This window comes from Pleurodeles waltl, chromosome 6 (assembly GCF_031143425.1).
Source record: "Pleurodeles waltl isolate 20211129_DDA chromosome 6, aPleWal1.hap1.20221129, whole genome shotgun sequence".
Classification (NCBI taxonomy): Eukaryota; Metazoa; Chordata; class Amphibia; order Caudata; family Salamandridae; genus Pleurodeles; species Pleurodeles waltl.
The window spans coordinates 1,365,578,850-1,365,600,719 of record NC_090445.1 but is presented as its reverse complement, the minus strand read 5'-3'; positions in this window follow the sequence as shown (position 1 = coordinate 1,365,600,719).

Here is a 21,870-nt window from a genome sequence, read left to right as displayed (position 1 = left end):
AGGCTCAGCTGGGGATGGCATCCCAACGTGGGAGGTGTGCCCGTCGCAACATGACCCCCCTGATGTTCCGGATCCTGGCGGTGACCTACCCTGAGTTGGATGGGCGCTTGAGGGCATCACAGCAGACACAAGGGGGTGAGTACACTCTCATTCAGCTGACTTTGCGTGCAGTGGAGGGGTCTGGGTGGGGGACATCAACCTACCGTACTTGCCTCATTTTCTCCTTTTGTGTTTTTTGATACATTTCATATCCCACCATTTGCACGTTGCAGCCCTGTTGGGCTAGTGTTATTATTGATCTCCGAACACAGACTTCGGCTCTATTCGTCAATGACCTTTAATTGTCTTTATTAATTGTTTTCCTGTTTGCCTCTGCTTCCTCCACACCGACCCTTTCATTTTATACTTATCTCTCTGACACCTCTCAGGTCTTGTCTCTACGGCTTATCAAGGCCTCCCATACCATTCTTTACCTACGTGCTCAATTACCTAATCACCCTGTTGCTGCTCAGGCAGCCTTACCACTCTGAATTTCCTCAATTTACAAAGGTATGTACACAAGTATTATCTTCTCTCTCCGTACCTCATGCCTACGGACATTCTCGGATCGTATTCCCCTACGGGCTAGTCTTACCTGTTTTACTCTTTTTTCCTTTCCTTCCTAGATCTCTATCACCTATTCCAGCCCACAGATCTAATTAACATTGATTACTCAGGCCGGACGGCCCAGGTACAAAAACTATGGCTCTCAACCACTTTGGGCCCTTTCTTTCTCTCTGTCACTCACCTACTATGTACCACTCTACATCTCCCTTTTAGGTGTTCGTACTCATCTATTTGCTTGGTTTCTCCCAACCCTGCTCCTAGTCTCATATTCACGTTACTTCGTATCACTGTTTACAGTGTATTAGCCCACTATTGGATACATTCTGGATCTCTATATTTACTGCATGGACGTACTAAATCACTTTTATCCATAGTGTGTCTCCTTTCTCTATGGGTGTCCCGGTCGCACTGTGTATGCTCGTCATGTTCACTTTAATACCAATCTTTTCAAGCTCCCACACTAAGTCACTGGTTTTTGGTTTCGGTATCTTTTCTACATGAGTTCACTACTGATTCCATACACGTATATATACCAACTGTTGCTTTTATCAATATTTTTTGCAGCCTTGATGAAGTCACTTGTGTGACGAAACACGTGTTGGCTGTTTATCCATGACGATTATCATGCTCTACAACACCTACGAATAAAGGCACTTTCTACTAACAAGACTCTGGACGTTTTCGTCAACCTCAAACTTTCGCTTACCTTCAACATACCATCAGGGTTTCTCATCCTTGCAATACTATTGGACACTTCATTCTGTGTGCTCTGGCCAAATTTGTTTTCTCTAGGCCTGTGATCATGCCTTTTAGGGTCTTGTTGAACCTTTCGCATTGGATTGAGGATGGTAAGGGGTGGTGAACCGGTAAGTCACCCCACACGCATCCCACATGGACTTCATGTACGCAGACATTAAGTTTATGCCTCTGTCAGACACAGCCTCTTTTGCGAATCCCACATGGGTAAATATCCCCATTAGAGCTCTGGTCACCACCGGTGCAGTGACTGTCCTTAGAGGAATCGCCTCTGGATAGCAGGTGTCATAGTCCACCAAATCAGGATAAACCTGTTGCTTAGGGCAGTTTTGGGGTCCAAAGGCCAATGATGTTGATGCCCATCCTTTCAAAGGGGGTGTCAACAATGGGGAGTGGGATCAGGGGGTCCTTTAGCCTTTTCCCGGCCTTCCCACTAGCTTGGCAGGTTGGGCAGGACCTACAGAAAGTGTCTGAGGCTACCCGCATTTGGGGCCAGCCAATAAAAATGGGTGACAAGCCTGGCGAAGGTCTTGTCTTGCCCCAAATGTCCTGCCAGGGGGATGTCGTGAGCCAACCCCAGTAGGAAGGCCCAGTAGCACTGGGGGACCACCAGCACACGTGATGCCCCAGCTTCCGGTACCCTGGGCTCACTGTAAAGAAGATCATTCTCCCAGTAGATATGGTGATCGCCAGAGGCTTCACCTGCTGCCTGTGCTGCTGCCTGTCTCCTCAAACCCTCAAGAGTGGGGCACTCTTTCTGTGCTGTGCAGAACTCCTCCCTGGTTGTCCCATTCTCAACTTGCCAGCCAGCAAGCTCAGGCAGGCTACCCAGAGTGGCGATGTCCTCCCCAGTTGGCTCAGGGGCCTGCTCCTCAGGGACCCCATCAACCACAGTGGGAACATCTGGGACCGGTTTTGGGCGCCCCTTGCCCTTCCTCTTTGCAGCTGTTTGGGCCATTGTCCCAGGCTCCAGAAACCCTTGAATCCCTTCCCCGACAGCCATGGACCATGTGGTCATGCAGACCCATTCACGCAAACCTAACATCTCCAGTTGAGACCTGAGCTCCACCTCCTTCCAGGCAGTATGATCAAGGTCGTTGCCTAGCAGACATTCTACAGGCATGGCAGGACTCACAGCTACTTTTAGAGTACTAGAGACCTCCCCGCTCAAAGGGAACGAGAGCCACCGGTAGGTGACTGTCATGGTTGTCAGTAACTATGACCTGTTGGGATGTATTGGGGATGACTTGCTTTGCTGACACCAGCTGACTCCTGGCAGTGGCCACGCAGGCTAATGTGCCACCCAGAGCCTCCACCCTTTGCCCATTAATGGTGACCCCCTGCCTATACTTGGAAGTATTGGCATGCATGTGGGCATTTGGCAATATTTCTTCATCACCAGGGACACTAGGATTACCTCTATCTGTTCCCCAAAACTATTTGGGACTACCGAGCGCTACACTAGCCAACCCTCCAGTGGGGGGCTGTGCCGGCATGGGACACTTGGAGTCACCCTTGAAGTGCCCGTGCCAGGTGCACTTTAAGCATTTGGGTACAAACTTCCCTTTCTTCTTATCAAAGAACCCTGGCCGCTTCTCAGACTCAGACTGGGACTGGTTACCACCACCCCCGGGAATTGTTTTGAGGGCCTTTTGAGAACTCATTATTTTTAAGTTTTTCTCCCCCCTCTTCCTTCTGGTGGGAACCCTGACTACCTTTGTGGGTGCCCCACCAAATACCTTTTTGGACACTCAGGTGCTAACCCAGAGGTCCGCCTCCTCAGTAAGATTCCTAGGGTCAGTCAGCTTATTGTCAACTAGGTGCTGGCGCAACTCTGTAAAGCAAACACTGAGCATATGCTCTCTCAGTATCAAACTATACAACCCCACATAGTCATCTACTTTACTGCCCTGCACCCATCCATTCAGTGCCTTACTGGCAGGCCTGAGACAAGGTTAAGGGGCTACCTATGTGAGTGGCACAATCAGTGCTGCAGGCCCACTAGTAGTATTCAATTTACAAGCCCTGGGCCAATGCAGTGAAGTTTAAGGGAGTTATAAATCAAATAAATATGTCAATTGGGTAGGAGCCAATGTCACCAAGTTTTGGTTAGCAGTGGTAAAGTGTGCAGAGTCCTAAACCCAGCAGACCTAGGGGGTCATTACAACATTGGCGGTAAAAGCCGCTTACCGGCGTGCAGAAGACCGCCAATACACCGCCGCGGAAATCCACCACAGCTATTATGACCCACATCTCGGAATCTGCCGAAATTCAGACACCTACACAAGTCCGCCACACCAAAGGTCAGTGATAAACTGGCAAAAACAAAACCTCCACCGTCACGCCAACAGAAACACGCCCATGCTATCACGACACAAGAATCCACGTGGCGGTCTTTCAACCGCGGTATTCCATTGGCGGTACACACCGCTGCGCTCAAAATACACACACATCTCCAAAACACCGCCACATTGGACAATTCGAATTACACACACCTGATACACATACAAACACCACTCCCACACACCCAACACAATATATAACACACACCCACATCACCCACAAACCCCTATGATCAAAAATTATTGACAAAGGCCAGAGAGAGAGCACCGAATACACAACCCCACCACACAGAAGCACACAACACCATCACCCACACAACATCCACGCACAAAACACCACACACCACTTCACATCACCACACTCATCACCACATACACCACCCCACACATCACCTACACCACCCCATGGCACGGCAAAGACACCCCAGGTTCTCCGAGGAGGAGCTTAGGGTCATGGTGGAGGAAATCGTACGGGTAGAGCCACAGCTATTTGGATCACAGGTGCAGCACACCTGCATGGCTAGGAAGATGGAGCTATGGCGAAGAATAGTCGACAGGGTCAACGCAGTGGGACAGCACCCAAGAAATCGGGACGACATCAGGAAGAGGTGGAACGACCTACGGGGGAAGGTGCGTTCCGTGGTCTCCAGGCACAACATCACCGTACATCGGACTGGCAGAGGACCCCCACCTCCTCCCCCACAACTAACAACATGGGAGGAGCAGGTCTTGACCATTATGCATCCTGAGGGCCTCAGAGGAGTCGGTGGAGGAATGGACACTGGTAAGTCCAATCTTAACTATCATATCCCCCACCCTACCTGCATGCTATCACACATCCCCACCCTTACCCTATCCCCTATCACTCCAACTCCTCACTAATGTACTAATAACACAAACCACCCATCCCAACACCAAACCCTGCATGCAACACCAAAACATGGACACCCTTCACTAAAGCATGTCCACTGCACATACCCATAACACCCCCCCCCACCATCATCACACAAGCCCCCATACAGGAATGCTAGCACTGGGGTACACGCTCACCGACCCATTGCACACCATGACACAGACACATGCAATAATCATACTTTTACACCCCTGCAGGACCACTACCTAACGTCACCAGACAGGAGGGTCCAGACACCTTCACCCCACCCACAGAAGAGGCCCACAGTGATGACAGCAGCTCTGGTCAACTGGATCCAGATGACCAGCCCGGACCATCGTGGGCCTCGGGACAGTCGGTTCCCCTCGCACAGGCACAGCCCAACACAGACCTTCCACCCTCTGGAAACACCAGCACAGCACACACCCAGCGGGCCCATACCTCCGTACCCAGGACACGTCAATCAGCTGTGTGTCAACCACTACAGGGAAACCAGGATAACCCACCACCCCAACAACAACAGGGACCTGGGGACAGTGGTAGTGGGCACACGGTCCAGGGGACGAAGGCACAGGAACACAGGGGAAGTGGGAGGGCTGCCGTGCGACAGAGGGCGGACAGGCCAAGGGAACCCACTCTCCACGAGGCCTTCTCCTCCATCATGGGAGCATACCACCATTCCCAGGAGACGATGGCTACGGTCCTGGCCAAGTTTCAGGAGACCCAGTGCCTGCAGGAGGAACAGTATTTGGGCTTCAGGAAGGAACTCAGAACCATCAGCTCCGCCCTGGGCTCCATCGTAGGGGTGCTGAAGGACATACAGAACACCATGAGGGACACCGTGGCACTCCAAGGGGCCCCTGACACTAGCATGGACGATGAACTGCCCACCACCTCCGCTAGTGGACAGGACGGCCCGCCACAGGACCACCACACCAGCACCCCACCCCCTGCAGACAGAGAACCACCCCGCAAGCGGTCCCTGAGATCCAGGAACAGGACAGAGCACGATGGCAAGACCCCCGCCAAGAAATGTGACCACCCTGATTGTCATCCCACTGTCCCACTTTGTAACCCTGTCCATATTGGAACTGCCCCAGCTCCACTTCCTATGCCATATGGGCAGTACACCTGTGAGACTAATAGACTGGACTCTGCCATGGACATTCCTCCACCATCACCCCTCACCATTTTACCACCCCCTCCAATAATTAGCACTTCAATAAACACCCTTGAACCACAAAACAATCTGGAGTCAGTCTGTGATTTAGAAAATGTGTATTAGCTATGACAGTGACAAAATCCGTTCTCAATAGTAATGTCAACGTACCTATGTCACACATCACAAGTCCATGAAGGATGCAAGCAGATGACACACGTTGGTAACCACACCTGTGAAACCGTAATGGAAATGTACAACTCAGTTACTAAATACTGGTTGAAATTGACAGACAGGATAGAGGTAGAAGTGTGAAAGTACTTGTAGTAGGCAAGAAAGTGTTCTCACCTGTGTGTCACTGGAAATATTGCTGTATGACTGAGTCCCTGTTGTCAATGTCTTCTTCCTCTGCTTCCTCCTCATCACTGTCCACAGGCTCCACAGCTGCCACAACACCGTCATCTGGACCATCCTCCTGCAGAAAAGGCACCTGGCGTCGCAAAGCAGGATTGTGAAGCATACAGCAGGCGATGATGATCTGGCACACCTTCCTTGGTGAGTAGAATAGGGAACCACCTGTCATATGGAGGCACCTGAACCTGGCCTTCAGGAGGCCGAAGGTGCGTTCAATCACCCTCCTAGTCCGCCCATGGGCCTCATTGTAGCGTTCCTCTGCCCTGGTCCTGGGATTCCTCACTGGGGTCAGTAGCCATGACAGGTTGGGGTAACCAGAGTCCCCTAATAGCCACACCCGGTGCCTCTGGAGTTGACCCATCACATAAGGGATGCTGCTATTCCGCAGGATGTAGGCAGCATGCACAGACCCAGGGAACATAGCATTTACCTGGGAGATGTACTGGTCTGCCAAACATACCATCTGTACATTCATCGAATGATAACTCTTGCGGTTCCTGTACACCTGTTCACTCCTGTGGGGGAGGACCAGAGCTACATGGGTCCTATCAATGGCACCTATGATGTTAGGGATATGTCCAAGGGCATAGAAGTCACCTTTAACTGTTGCCAAATCCTCCACCTGAGGGAAAACGTTGTAGCTCCTCATGTGTTTCAGCAGGGCAGACAACACTCTGGACAACACGTTGGAAAACATAGGCTGGGACATCCCTGATGCCATGGCCACTGTTGTTTGAAATGACCCACTTGCAAGGAAATGGAGCACTGATAGCTCTTGCACTTGAGGGGGGATTCCTGTGGGATGGCGGATTGCTGACATCAGGTCTGGCTCCAACTGGGTACACAGTTCCTGGATTGTGGCACGGTCAAGCCTGTAGGTGATGATTAAATGTCGCTCCTCCATTGTCAACAGGTCCACCAGCGGTCGGTACACCGGAGGATTCCGCCATCTCCTCACATGTCCCAGCTGACGGTGCCTAGGAAGGACAAAAGCGACCACAGAGTCAAGCAACTCAGAGGTATGTACCCACAGCCACACAGAACACGAAACATAATCCAAAAAGTTGTCTTTAAGAGTGCTGAGTCCAGGCCTAGGTATGTGTGACGCAGTTGAAAATGAAGTCATGTGGGCCCCTGAAATGGTGGCTGCCTGACCTCTAAACTGGGACAATGGGATGTGAGGTAACTGCGCTGGCGTTGTACACCGTCGCGGTAGGCGGTCGAAGACCGCTGCGCAATGCTGCATTGGTTAACATTGGACACTATGGGTCCCAGGAGCCAATGACGAATTGCGCCGGCGGTGATGATACGCACCCCCGCGGACGTCATCGCCGCGGACGTGACTGCCATTTTCTATCTGTTGAATCACTCGATACCTGATCTTCGACAGGAGAGGACCTATACTGCAAGTGCTGCTGTGACCTCGGTTTGGGAGAGGCAATGGCACATGCGTCTGGGAAAAGGGCCCCTGCCTTCACTGCACAGGAGTTGGAGAAGTCCTCCCCCAGTACACGCTACTCTACGGTCCTCCAGAACAACAGGTGAGTACATAGGGTGCAAGTTGTATGGGCTATGCCTGGGTGGAGAGGGCTGGTCGTAAGAAGGAAGGGGGCAGAGTTCTGTGAGCATGAAGGACGGTGAATGCATGTGCCACATGGCAAGGGCAGGGATGTGGGCCACTCACTTCGCCGGTGCAGTTGGTAATGACTTCTCTTCTTCCCCTGTACATGTCATGTAGGTCAGCGCCCACCAGAAGAAGGATATTTGGCGTGCCATCGCCAAGGACGTCCGGACCCTGGGGGTCCACCAGAGACGGAGCACCCACTGCCGTAAAAGATGGGAGGACATTCGCCGCTGGAGCAAGAAGAAGGCGGAGGCTCAGCTGGGGATGGCATCCCAACGTGGGAGGTGTGCCCGTCGCAACATGACCCCCCTGATGTTCCGGATCCTGGCGGTGACCTACCCTGAGTTGGATGGGCGCTTGAGGGCATCACAGCAGACACAAGGGGGTGAGTACACTCTCATTCAGCTGACTTTGCGTGCAGTGGAGGGGTCTGGGTGGGGGAGGAGGGCTGTGGGTTTCCCTAGGCCAGGGCAAGTTCCGTAGGCTAGGCCCCTCCGTAATGCAGACCATGTGCCACTCCACCCCACCTCTGTAGAGTGCCAAGTACAGGTATACATGCCCCTGTGTCATCTATGTGTGCAGATGTTCACCATAGCCATGTAGGCCATATCCCAGGAACTGCATCTGTAGAGCCCAACAGCGCGGCATAGTGCAGGGGACTGCTGTGTCTGTATTGTCCCCCAACGGTAGCGGTAAGCCATGCACTCAACCTGTCTTTCTTCTGTCCCCTCCCCCCCTTTTTGTGCTCTCCCTGTTCTTTTGTGCATCAGCATCATCAGGCAGAGGTGCAGTGGCACCGGAGCACGAGGGGGCTGCATCCCACATGGCCATGGAGGGCCACACCACGGACTCCGAATACACCAGTGGGACGGAGGGCGAGGGGAGCTTCACGGCGGTCACCGGATCAGCAACCAGCGACACGGACTCGTCGTCCGATGGAAGCTCCCTTGTGGTGGTGGCAACATGTGTGCCCCCCACTTCAACAGGTGCAGCCGCCACCCCCCTACCAGCACCGCCCTCCCAGCAGCCCCTCAGCCTTCGCCCTGTGCCCACTCACCCAGGAGGGTGGGCATCACCTTCGCCCCAGGCACCTCAGCCCCTGCCCCTGTCACCTCTGCTGCCCTCAGTGAGGAGGCCATTGACCTCCTCAGGTCACTCACTGTTGGGCAGTCTACCATTGTGAATGCCATCCAGGGTGTAGAAAGGGAGTTGCAACACACTAATGCATTCCTGGAGGGCATTCATTCTGGTCAGGCTGCCCATCATCGAACCCTGCAATCTCTGGCCTCAGCACTGATGGCAGCCATTGTCCCTGTGTCTAGCCTCCCCCCTCCAACTTCCTCCACCCAGACCCAATCCCCTGTACCTCTGCCTATCCCAAGCACACCATCAGACCAGCCTGCACACACCTCAACACACAAGGGAAGCTCAGGCAAACATAGGCACCACACATCGCACAGGCACTCACACAAGCATCACCCACATACAGACACAGCAACATCCACTGCCTCCACTGTGTCCCCCTCCTCGTCATCTCCCTCCTCCCTCCCAGTGTTGTCTACACTCTCACCTGCATGCACTACCACTACAGCCACTAGGACTCGCACCAGCACATCCACCACCACACCCCGCTCACCTGCACTCACCACCCCCACTACCATTTACACGTCCCCTGTGTCCTCTCCCAGTGTGTCTGTGACGCCCCCTCCCAAAGTACACAAACGCGGGCACACACACACCCAACATCCATCCACCTCACAACAGCCTCCAGAACATGCACCTGCAACCAAATCATCAAAAGTTACACCTCCTACAACCACCTCCTCTTCCTCCACTCCCAGACCCCCTCCAGCTACCCGTCCCAGTGTTCGTCAGAAACTTTTCCTGAGCAACGTTGACCTCTTTCCCACCACCCCCCATCCAATTCATAGGTCCCGTACTAGCACCTCAGCCAAAAAATCTCCGGTACCAGTGGTGCCTGTTAGAGGTATGTGGAGTGCACCGGGCACCAGGGCAGCCAGTGTGACATGGAGCCAAAGCACAGCCAGTCCCCCCCCTGTGAAGCACCAGAAGTTGGACAGTGCCCGACGAGATAGGGGGGAAGACTCCAACCGGCAAAGCCACTCACAAGGGTCCCGGGGGGAGTGTCGACTCAGCTGTGACTCCTCCCAAGGTGGGGAAGGGGCAGAAGAAAGCGCCAAAGTCTGGGAAGAGCAGCACGGCGGAGAAGGCCGCCATCATCCCCGCTGCCCAGGAGGCCTCCGCCAGCCCGATCGTCACTGGTCAGGAGACCACCGCCAGAGTCAGTGCCCAGGAGGGCAGTCCCATCGTCACTGGTCAGGAGACCACCGCCAGAGTCAGTGCCCAGGAGGGCAGTCCAATCGTCACTGGTCAGGAGACCACTGCCAGAGTCAGTGCCTAGGAGGGCAGTCCCATCGTCACTGGTCAGAAGACCACTGCCAGAGTCAGTGCCCAGAAGGGCAGTCCCTTCGTCACTGGTCAGGAGACCACCGCCAGAGTCAGTGCCCAGGAGGGCAATCCCATAGTCACTGGTCCAGAGACCACCGCCAGAGTCAGTTCCCAGGAGGGCCCCGGCAGCTACAGCCCCGCTGGGCAATGAGGGACCGCAATGGCAAACACCGCTGCATAGGTCAGAGACAGCAAAGTCAAGCACTGCTGAACAGGGCAAGCACCGCTGAACAGGGCAAAGACCGCCATGGCAAGCACCGCTGAACAGGTCAGAGACAGCAAAGTCAAGCACCGCTGAACAGGGCAAAGACCGCCATGGCAAGCACCGCTGCACAGGTCAGAGACAGCAAAGTCAAGCACCGCTGAACAGGGTAAGCACCGTAGAACAGGGCAAAGACCGCCATGGCAAGCACCGCTGAACAAGGCAAGCACTGCTGAACAGGGCAAAGACCGCCATGGCAAGCAACGCTGAACAGGTCAGAGACAGCAAAGTCAAGCACCGCTGAAAAGGGCAAAGACCGCCATGGCAAGCACCGCTGCACAGGTCAGAGACAGCAAAGTCAAGCACCGTTAAACAGGGCAAGCACCACTGAACAGGGCAAAGACCGCCATGGCAAGCAACTCTGAACAGGGCAAGCACCGCTGAACAGGGCAAAGACCGCCATGGTAAGCACCGCTGAACAGGTCAGTGACAGTAAAGTCAAGCACCGCTGAACAGGGCAAAGACCGCCATGGCAAGCACCACTGAACAGGCCAAGCACCGCCAACTCAAGCACCGGTCGCCCATGTGCGGCAGGGGCAGTGATGGAACTGGGGTCGTCACGGGGAGAGTGATGCACTCTGGGCACAAGTCCCCCTCCAGAACCAGTGGAGAACAGCATCCACTACCTCAGTCCTTAACAGGATGAAGCACTCTGGGCACCAGTCCCCCTCTAGAACCAGTGGAGAACAGCATCCACTACCTCAGTCCTTAACAGGATGAAGCACTCTGGGCACCTGTCCCCCTCCAGAACCAGTGGAGAAAGGCAACCACTTGAGAGACTGTGGTTGTGCACTCCCCAGGATGAAGCAGTGGGCAAACCACCCACTGAAAAGACTTGTGAGACTGTGGCTTTGCACTCCCCAGGATAAAGCAGTGGACAAACCACCCACTGAAAAGACTTGTGAGACTGTGGCTTTGCACTCCCCAGGATAAAGCAGTGGGTAAACCACCCACCATGGAGACTTGTGAGACTGTGGCTTTGCACTCCCCAGGATAAAGCAGTGGGCAAACCACCCACTGAAAAGACTTGTGAGACTGTGGCTTTGCACTCCCCAGGATTGTACAGTGGGCAAACCACCCACTGAAAAGACTTGTGAGACTGTGGCTTTGCACTCCCCAGGATAAAGCAGTGGGAAAACCACCCACTATGGAGACTTGTGAGACTGTGGCTTTGCACTCCCCAGGATAAAGCAGTGGGCAAACCACCCACTGAAAAGACTTGTGAGACTGTGGCTTTGCACTCCCCAGGATAAAGCAGTGGGCAAACCACCCACTGAAAAGACTTGTGAGACTGTGTCTTTGCACTCCCCAGGATGATACAGCGGGCAAACCACCCACTGAAAAGACTTGTGAGACTGTGGCTTTGCACTCCCCAGGATAAAACAGTGGGCAAACCACCCACTGAAAAGACTTGTGAGACTGTGGCTTTGCACTCCCCAGGATAATGCAGTGGGCAAACCACCCACTGAAAAGACTTGTGAGACTGTGGCTTTGTACTCCCCAGGATGGTACAGTGGGCAAACCACCCACAGAAAAGACTTGTGAGACTGTGGCTTTGCACTCCCCAGGATAAAGTAGTGGGCAAACCACCCACTGAAAAGACTTGTGAGACTGTGGCTTTGCACTCCCCAGGATAAAGCAGTGGGCAGACCATCCACTTGTGAGACTTGAGAGACTGTGGCTTTGCACTCCCCAGGATACATCAATGGGCATGGAGCCCCGTCGTGAATCTGGCGTGGTGCTGTCATCTGGCTGAGGTGCCCCCCCTTCCCTTCCCCCTGAGGTGCCTGTTGTATTTCCATCTGATACCCCAGCAGTGTTCTCTCCGTTTTGCTCAGGTATCTGATGTTGGCTTCGCCCATGCATTTAGGGCCCAGTGGTCCACGGACATTGAATGGTGCATACCTGCACTACTAATCGTGATGTATATTTTGTTGACTGTGTATATATATCTGTATATGTATATGTTATCTTACTGTATTTTTATACATTACAATGGTTGCACACATTTCCTTTTGTCTTTGCATTCTTCCGGGGGTGTTGGGGGTTGTTACTGTGATGTTTGGAAATGCATTGGTGTGTGTCTTGTAGTGGGTGAGGGTCGGGATGGGGGTGGGGGTGTTGCGTGTGTGTGTCCCTGACTTTTGCCTCCCTCCTCCCCTATGTCGTAGGTGCAGTACTCACCATTGTCTTCGCGCCGGCGTTGATGATCATCGTACAGGAGCAGGAAGACTGGTGGAGGAAGTATTTGGAGTTCCGGTTCCTCGTGGAGTGTGTAGAGGTGAGCATTTTCCCTTTGAAATGGCTGTTTCCGCCGTGTTTTTATCTGCGGTGAATCCGCCCCGGAAAAGGTGGCGGATTGATAGGTTGTGATACTGTGGGCTGTACTTTGTCTCCCGCCTGTCTGTTGGCGGTGACCACCGCGCTGCTTGTCTGTACCGCCGTGACAGTCGGAGTGTTAAAGTGGATGTCTTTGTTGGCGGTTTCCACCACGGTCATAATTCCCTTTTTTTTCCTCCGGTCTGTTTGCGGTCTTACCGCTGCTTTAACACCGTCCGCCAGGGTTGTAATGACCCCCCTAGTGTCAAAAAGTGGAGGGAGGCAGGCAAAGAAGTTGGGGGTGACCAACCTAAGGCTGTCAGGTCTAACAGGTTTCCATACCTAGATGAAAGGTTTGAGAAGGAACTAAAGGCATGACACATATGAAATTGCCTGTAAACCAAAGTCACTCAACATACGCTAAACATGTCACAACTCCTTAAACATACTTAGGAGAGAATAGCCCTTGATTTCTTCGATCCTCTTGACAGTGGACATTATATAATGGTGATAATAGATGAATATTCATGTTTTCTATTGGTTGAAGATCTCTCATCACCAACACATGAGCAAGTGAGCAACAAACCTGATGGCATAGTTGCAACATGGTGTTTTCCAGCCATTGTGAAGTCTGACAATGGTCCACCCCTCAACTGCAAAGAATGTAAAGAATTTCTGAAGCATCCGAATGCAAAGCATAAAAAAATCATACCCTTGAGGCTGCAGGCCAATAGATGTTTTGAGTGTTTTATAAGAATGCTAAATAAAGCAATACAGAGTGAAACTCTTGAGAAATGTAGTCTAAAACAATACTGAACTCTACATTATGAACTTATCATTCAACACCTCACTCATCCACAAGTCAATCTCCTGCGACTTTGAGGTTTGGGAGAGCAATGGCAACCAAGATGCTCCAATGGACCACAGAAAGAGATTGTAATGAAAACCTGATTCGTACAAGGGACTTGGTTCAAAAATAGAAAATGAAAGTTTATGCAGACAAGAGACAACATGCAAAAGACCTCTCATTGAGAAAAGGAGATTTGGTGATCTCTTGACAGCTACAGAAGACCAAATCCGATGCTCCTTACGATTCTGAACCTTTTCAAGTAGTGTCTACCAAAGGACACATGGTGGCTGCCCATCAACCAGGCAAATCCTTTACCAGAGACTCTTCTCAATTAAGGCCTGTGTTTCATTGGTCTTCAGCTTAAGATGGTAAAAGAAAGGCTGATTTTGAAAACTCAATGACTGTTGCTAATTCCTTACCATCATTGGCAATTTCAGACACTGAAGACGACCGTTTACTGCTTGCAGTAATCAGATCGGGTCGACAGATCAAAGTGGCAAGAGGATTAATTGAATAAATATAGTTGTACATGTTTCTACATATGTAAATATTTGTGTCTGTCTCATGATCTTCAAAAAATGTGTACGTTTTCATTTAACAGAGACAGATGTAGTTTCTTGCATGATTTAGAACAGAATCTTTGGGGCTCCCCAAGGACACCATATCTTTATAATATAATTGCTAGAACAGGATGTAATGAAAGCTTGTTGTAAATGTTGGACTTCACAGGTTCAAGCAGAGAAATAAAGATGTGATTTATAGGTCCTTGTGTGTCGCGAAGCAATTCACCGGGTACGGGGGGAAGGTGCTACACAGCAGACCTTAACAATAATAAAAACATATGTAAACAACCTTCCAACTCGAAGCACTACACTTTTTGCACACAAAAAGTATCATGCCCGCTTGGCCTCTTCTAATGTATTCAGCACTATAATGGAGCATGTGCCGGCACATTTTCAAAGTGAACTGAGTGGCCCTCACATGCACTGGCAAACACTCACTGTCTCACAAAGGCAATGAGTTGTTTACACAGCCAGAAGCAGGCACACATTTCCTCTACATTGATTGAGTCCCTTGTACACATTAACTGCTTTCCACCTCTGCTGATGGTCACATACAGCCCAACAAAGCTCTAGTTATACATTAACATCATCTTTCACAGCCCTTCAAATGGCTCACTGGTTCTCACAACACGTGACCGTTGTCTATACCACTAACCCAACTAACTGACTGTTCCAGCCATTAACTGCTCCTCAGGGGTGCTGACTGAACAATGCCTATGTGATAGTATTAACTCATTTGAATTGCATGTAACTCTCAATTCCTGTCACACCTCCTGAACGACTCACACGTGCATTGACTGGTGCAAGTTACCTGTCACAGAAACTGACAGGAAGTCACTTCATCACACTGGCAACAAATGAATGAACATTGACAAGTGTATGTGGGAGGACCTTTATTGACGTCAGGTGCTTGCATAAGTTACAGTTGAATCTCAGTCAGTGACAAGCTCTCCATACACTGCCTGTCCAAACCTACTCATGCTTTTAACATTAACCACCCTTAAAGCTACTGACTTCCTCTCACATGCTTTTTACAGTCATTAGCTGGGTACTACAGTCATTTATTAAGTAAACAAGGTATGACCTACATCCAGTCACCCACTGACTCTCACATTAATTGCTCCTCATTTATTCTCACAGACTCTGGCTGACTGCCTCTGATACGAGTTAATTGACAAAGGTTAAGCAGCTACTGATGACTGTCATGAGCATTAAATATTACTGGCAACCACCACCAGTAGAGCAACCACTCACTGCCTCTCACAGAATGACTTGGGAAATAGCTACTACTGACCAATGTGTCTTAACACTGAGAATTACTGGCATTTACAGCCTCCAAAAGCCATTCGAAGCACCTGAAAAAGTACTGACATGTATTGTCTGTCACATCTACTAATCATTTCACAGGACCTCTGACAAACTCCAATTGCCTGATAAATAACACATTCTCAGGGTTTGAAGTGCAATCTTGCTTACTTTGCTTGCTGCAGTCCAACATTGTGCTTTGTCAATTCAGGAAGCAGGGGACACCAGTAGTAGATGTGGGTGGCGCATTCCTAGGGACTTCTGTTTTTAAAGGGAAGGAATGCCACTTGGCCCCCCTCTTCGAGCTTCCTTAGGCTCTGGGGACCCCATCTCCCAGGGCCTTTCATTTTTTAATGGAGAGGGGGCAATGAGGCCCCCTTCCCCAGCTTCATTAGGCCCTGATTACTCCATAACAGTGGGCCTTTTTTCAAAAAGGGGGGGTATGTGGCAATGTGGCCCCCTCCCGTAGCCTCATTTGCCCTACAAAAACCTATTCCCCAGGGCCTTGTGTATTTTAAAGGGGAGGAGGAGCAAGTAGCCTCCCTTCAAGAGCCTTATTAGGCCTTGGGGACCCCATCCTCCAGGTCTGGTTTATTTTTATGGATGGAGGGTGCCTGAACCCCCTCCATGAATCTTTAAAAGGCCCTGGAAACCCCACCTGCTACGGTCACTAAGTAAGTTAAAGGGGAGGGGGCCAAGTGGTCCCCCTTCTTGGGCTGTTTTCGACCACAGGGACTACATCCTCCAGAGCTGCATTATTTCAAGATGGGTGCCCTGATGCCCACCCAGGGCACCCACAATTGACAATGCTGGTGGCAGCCGGGGGAGCCCTATGACCTCATGGCCCCAGTTGGGTCACCCCATGCAGTGGTGGCTGGCATTGCTTCCGCCACAGGGACCAGCTACTTATGCTGGGGAAACATCACTAGTAATGCGGTCAATGCAACGCTGTGCATTGACCATGCTGCATTACCATGCATATGCATTTACTACGCCTGTGTTTAGCACGCATGCCTTTACCAACCATATGCTTGGTAACAGCAGAAAGAGCAGTTCGGGCGGAACAGGAAGGAGTAGCCACCAGAGAAGAGAGAGGCAAGTGGAGCCTGGTTTGGGGGGGAGTAGGTTGGGATGAATTGGGGTAGTTTTTAAAATAGGGTCAGGGGGGCGGGATAGTTTTTAGGGCAGGGTGAGGAGGGTTTTAGGGTTGGGTAGTTTTTAGGACAGGGTGGCATTTATGGTTTAGGGCTGGGTGGAGGATCGGGATAGTTTATAGGACAGTACAGGATAGGTTTTAGGACAGGGCAGGTTATCTTTTAGGGTTTTTAGAATAGGGCAGGGTAGGTTTAAGGTTTAGGGAAGGGGTGGGGTACCTTTTTAGGCCAGGGCAGGGTAGGTTTTAGGGCGAGGTGTCGGGGTAATTTTTAGGACAAGGAGGGGTAGGTTTTAGGGTTCAGGGTGGGGGCAGGGGGTCTTGGTAGTTTTTAGGACAGGTTGGGTTAGGTTTTTAGGACATGGTAAGTTTTAGGACGGGGCAGGGTAGCTTTTAGAGTTTAGGGTGGGGGGTCAGGGTAGTTTTTAGGGCAGGGTACAGTTTAGGGCGGGGGATCGGGGTAGTTTTTAGGACAGGGTGGGGTCATTTTTAGGACAGGGTGGGTTTTAGGGTTTAGGGTGGGGGAATTTGTGGTCGAGGTAGTAATTAGGATATTGCGGGGTAGGTCTTAGGACAGGGCAGGGTAGCTTTTAGGGTTTAAGTGGGGTAGCGGTAGTTTTAGGACAGGGTAGGTTTTAGGGTTTAGGGCAGGGTAGTTTTTAGGTCAGGGCGGTGTAGGTTTTAGAACACAGTAGGTTTTAGGGTTTAGGGCAGGGGTCGAGGTCGTTTTTAGGACATGGTGGGGTAGCTTTTAGGGTTTATGGCAAAGGTGGGGTGTCAGGTAGTTTTGAAGACAGGGCGGGTATGTTTTTGGGTTCAGGGTGTTGGCGGGGGATTAGGGCAGTTTTTAGGACAGGGTGGGTTTGTTTTTAGGATGGAGTAAGTTTTAGGGTTTAAAGCGAGGGTTGGGGTAGTTTTTAGGACAGGGTGGGGTAGGTTTTAGGGCAGGGTACATCTAAGGTGGGGCAGGGTCGGGTAGATTTTAGAAAAGGGCAGGGTAGGTTTTAGGGTTTAGAAGGGGGATCGGGATAGTTTTTTAGGAAAGGTTGGGGTAGTTTTTAGGATGGGTAGGTTTTAGGATTTAGGGTAGGGGTAGTTTTTTGGACAGGAAAGGCTAGGTTTGAGGACAGGACATGGTAGCTTTTAGGGTTTAGGGCAGGGCAGGGTAGTTTTTAGGACAGGGCGGTGTAGGTTTTAGGACAGGGTGGGTTTCAGGGCTTAAGGCAGGGCCGGTTTTAGGGTAAGAACAGGGTGAGGTAGTTTTTAGGATAGAGCGGGGTAGGTTTTAGGGTTCAGGGTGGAGGCGGGGAGTCGGGTAGTTTTTATGACAGGGAGGGGTAGGTTTTAGGACAGGGTAGATTTTAGGGTTTAGAGCGGGACAGTTTTTCTGACAGGGTGGGGTTGTTTTTAGGTCAGGGTAGGTTTTAGGGTGGGGTGTGGGGTACGCTTTAGGACAGGGCAGGGTAGCTTTTAGGTTTGAGGGGGGAAGTCAGGTAGTTTTTAGGACAGGGCGGGAAAATTTAGGACAAGGCAGGGTCGCTTTTAGGGTTAGGGTGGGAGGATCAGGATAGTTTTTAGGACAGGGCGGGGTAGGTTTTAGGTTTCAGGGCGGGGGTCGGGGTAATTTTTTGGGCAGGGTAGGTTTCATGGTTTCGGGTGGGAGGGCCAGGGTAGTTTTTAGGACAGGGCGGGGTAGGTTTTAGGACAGGTCAGGGTAGCTTTAAGGGTTAGGGTGAGGGCAGGGTAGTTTTTAGGACAGGGCAGGGTAGATTTTATGGTTTAGGGCGGGGGGTCGAAGTAGTTTTTAGGACCGGGTGGGTCGTTTTTAGGACAAGGTAGGTTTTAGGGTTTAGGCTGGGTGTGGGGAGTCAGGCTACATCAGGGTAGTTTTTAGGACAGGGCGGGTAGGTTTTAGGATAGGGTAGGTTTTAGAGTTTGGGGGATCTGGGTAGTTTTTAGGACAGGGTGGGGTAGGTTTTAGGACAGGGCAGGGTAGGTTTTGCGGTTGAGGAAGGGAGGTCGGGATAGTTTTTAGGAAAGGGTGGGGTAGGTTTTAGGACAGGGCAGGATCGTTTTTAGGGTTTTGGGGTCGTTTTTTAGGACAGGGTGAGGTAGGTTTTAGGTTTCAAGGTGGGGGGTCATGGTAGTTGTTAGGACAGGGAGGGGTAGTTTTTAGGACAGGGTAGCTTTTGGGGTTTAGGGTGGGGGTCAGCGTAGTTTGCAGGAGAGGGCTGGGTAGGTTTTATGGCAGGGTAGCTTATAGGGCTTAGGTTGGGCGCGGGGGTCAGGGTAGTTTTTAGGGCAGGGCAGGGTAGGTTTTAGGACAGCGCAGGGTAGGTCTGGGAGGTTAGAGCTCAGGACAGGGGGAGGAAGGGGCAGTTTTAAGGACTTGGGCGGGTGGAGTATGGTGTCAGGAGTAGGGTGCAGGATGGGGGAGAATTTACCATGCATATTCCTTTACAATACATGTTTTCACAATGAATTTAGTTGTAAATGCATGAGTGGTAAAGGCCCGGTCGTTGTAGAGACGGCGATGTAAAGGCATGTGTGAGATATGAAGCGTCCCTTATGCTGTTTCCTCTGGGTGGGAGCAATATCTTGATCTGTTTACCTGACCGTGCCAGTGTGAACAGATAAACAGATCACAAGTCTGCTCCCAGCTGGCAGAAGCATTTTCAAAGCTCCCGGACACTGGGAGTGGCCTTAATGTTTGCTCTTATTTGGCAGGAGTTTTGTAAATGCTCCCACCAGGTGAGAGAAAACACAGGTTTTTTTGCACGTGCCAGGCCCTGCTTCCAACTCTCCATCAGCAGCCACCCCATGCTGCACACAGCCTTTGCTCATGTGTGGCATGGGGTCAGCCTCATGGCCTGTGTTGCAGCCAGGCCCTGCTTCCAACTCCCTACAGGCAACTAACCCCAAACCAACCCTAAACCTTGCACAGCCAACAGGCCCTGTGCCTAGACCCCCAGCAGGCTGCCAACCCCACAATGATCACAGCCTTTGCTGTGTGCAACATAGAGTTGGCCTTCAGGCCAAGGGGATCCCATTCCCTAGGGCCATACCAATGAAAAAGGAGAAGGAGACCATGTGGCCACCCTCCCCGAGCCTTGTTAGTCCCTGGGGATCCCACGCCTCAAGGCTTAATCTATTTTAAAGGAGAGGGGAGCCATGAGCCTCCCCCCCCGAGCCTTATTAGGCTCTTGGGTCCTGTCTTCCAGAGCCTTTTTTTTTTAAAAGGGAGGGGGCATGTGGCCACCGTTCCTGAACCTCATTAAGACCTGGGGACCCCACCCCCAAGGCATTACGTTTTTTAAAGGGGAAGGGGGCACATGGCCCCATCCTCAAGCCTCATTAGGTCCTGGGGACCTCATTCTGCAGGGCCTTAAGCATTTTAAAAGGGTGGTGGGCAGGAGGCCCACCTTCCCCCACCTCATTAGGCCTCAGGGTCCCCATATGCAGGGCCTTTTTCTCTAAAGGGGCAAGATACCACAGGGTTCCCCCACCCTGAACCTCATTTGTCCCTGGAGACCTCATCACCCAAGGTCTTATGTATTTTAAAAGGGAGAGGCAAGTAGCCCCTTTCCCAAGCCTCATTGGGCCATGGGGAACCCATCTCCTAGGGTTGTTTTTTTAAGGGGAGAAGGGTTGCGTGGACCCCTCCCTGAACCTTTAAAGGGCCCTGCAGACCCCATCCCCCATGGCAACTATGTAAGTTAAGGGGGAGGGGGCTGCATGCCCCCTTCTTGAGCCATTTTCGGCCTCTGGGCCAACATTATTTCAAGGTAGTTGCCCTAGTGTCTACCCAGGGCACCCATCATTTACAAAGATGGGGGCTTTAGAGGAAGTCCCAAGGCCCCCATGACCCCAGCTGTCTCCCTGCATGCTGTAGACGCCAGCATTGCTCCTGCCTACAGGAAGCAGCTACTTATGATGCTCTATTCAGGCCGAAGCAATATCTTGATCTATTTCCCTGCCCGCATCCGTGTGAAAGTGCAAAAGAATGCAGCCCCAATGGAAGTATTTCTAAAGAAAGCAGGGCTGAGTAGCCCACATTCCTGAACCCCATTAGGCACTGAGGACCCCATCCCCAGGGCCTTTTTTATTTTTATTTTGTGGATGCTCTCAAGATTAGGTGGAGAGCAGTTCTTTCATGTGAAACACCCTACAACACCACTGACACTCTAAAACTGCTCGCTTCAGAGTTAGCTACTTTCTTTCTTGCTTATATTTAGCATCACTTAAACAGTATTGATTTGACTTATACTGTGTGCTCCCCTTTGTCTGGACAAAGCTATGTCTCTCTGACAAGGTCTAAAAATAGTGAACCACATGTCAAGGACTGTTTTTATTCATTCCACATTGACATGGATGGTGCTTTATCAAGCCAAAGCTGTAATACTGTACCAGGAGGACCTTATCAGTTTTCTAACTTGGCATTGATGGCACTATGCTAATCGTATGTATAGAAACTCTGCTAAAAAAAGACATTTTAGGTGAGGTGGTGTTGTAGAGTCTTCCATATAAAAGAGCTGCTCCCCACCTAAAACTTAGGAATTATCTAGAGTTCCCTGTTTCGATTTTTTGCATAAAGTATGCAGTACTCTCTCTCTCGCACTCTCTCTCTATATATATATGTGTGTATATATATATATATATATATATATATATATATATATATATATATATATGTGATGCACAAAAGTCCTCCATTAAGGGAGCCATAGACACTGCAGGGCGGCTTCAGGTACATGGGAACGGAGCACCCGCCAATAATCCTCACAGAAAACCAAAAAGGAAGCCAAATTTGAAACTCTCTGTGATATATTCAGCAAATAAAGTGGCAACATGCATTCCTTCTATTCAGTCCTGACGCGTTTCGGCTCCACTCTTGAGCCTTGATCACAGGTGCAAAAGGTAACTGTGTAACGTAACCACGTGCTTTTAAATGCTGGCTGCGATGTGCCCGTCAATTTATTCTGGCAAATCAACAAATCGCCCAACAAGCTCGTGATCAAGGGAGCTTGGACTACCGAAACGTGTGGGTGATTTGTTCATGTGCCAGAATAAAGACTTTTGGATGAAGACATCATGTGACAGAGACATTTTTTCTACGGGAGAAAACACGAGGAGGTATATTTATATATATATATATA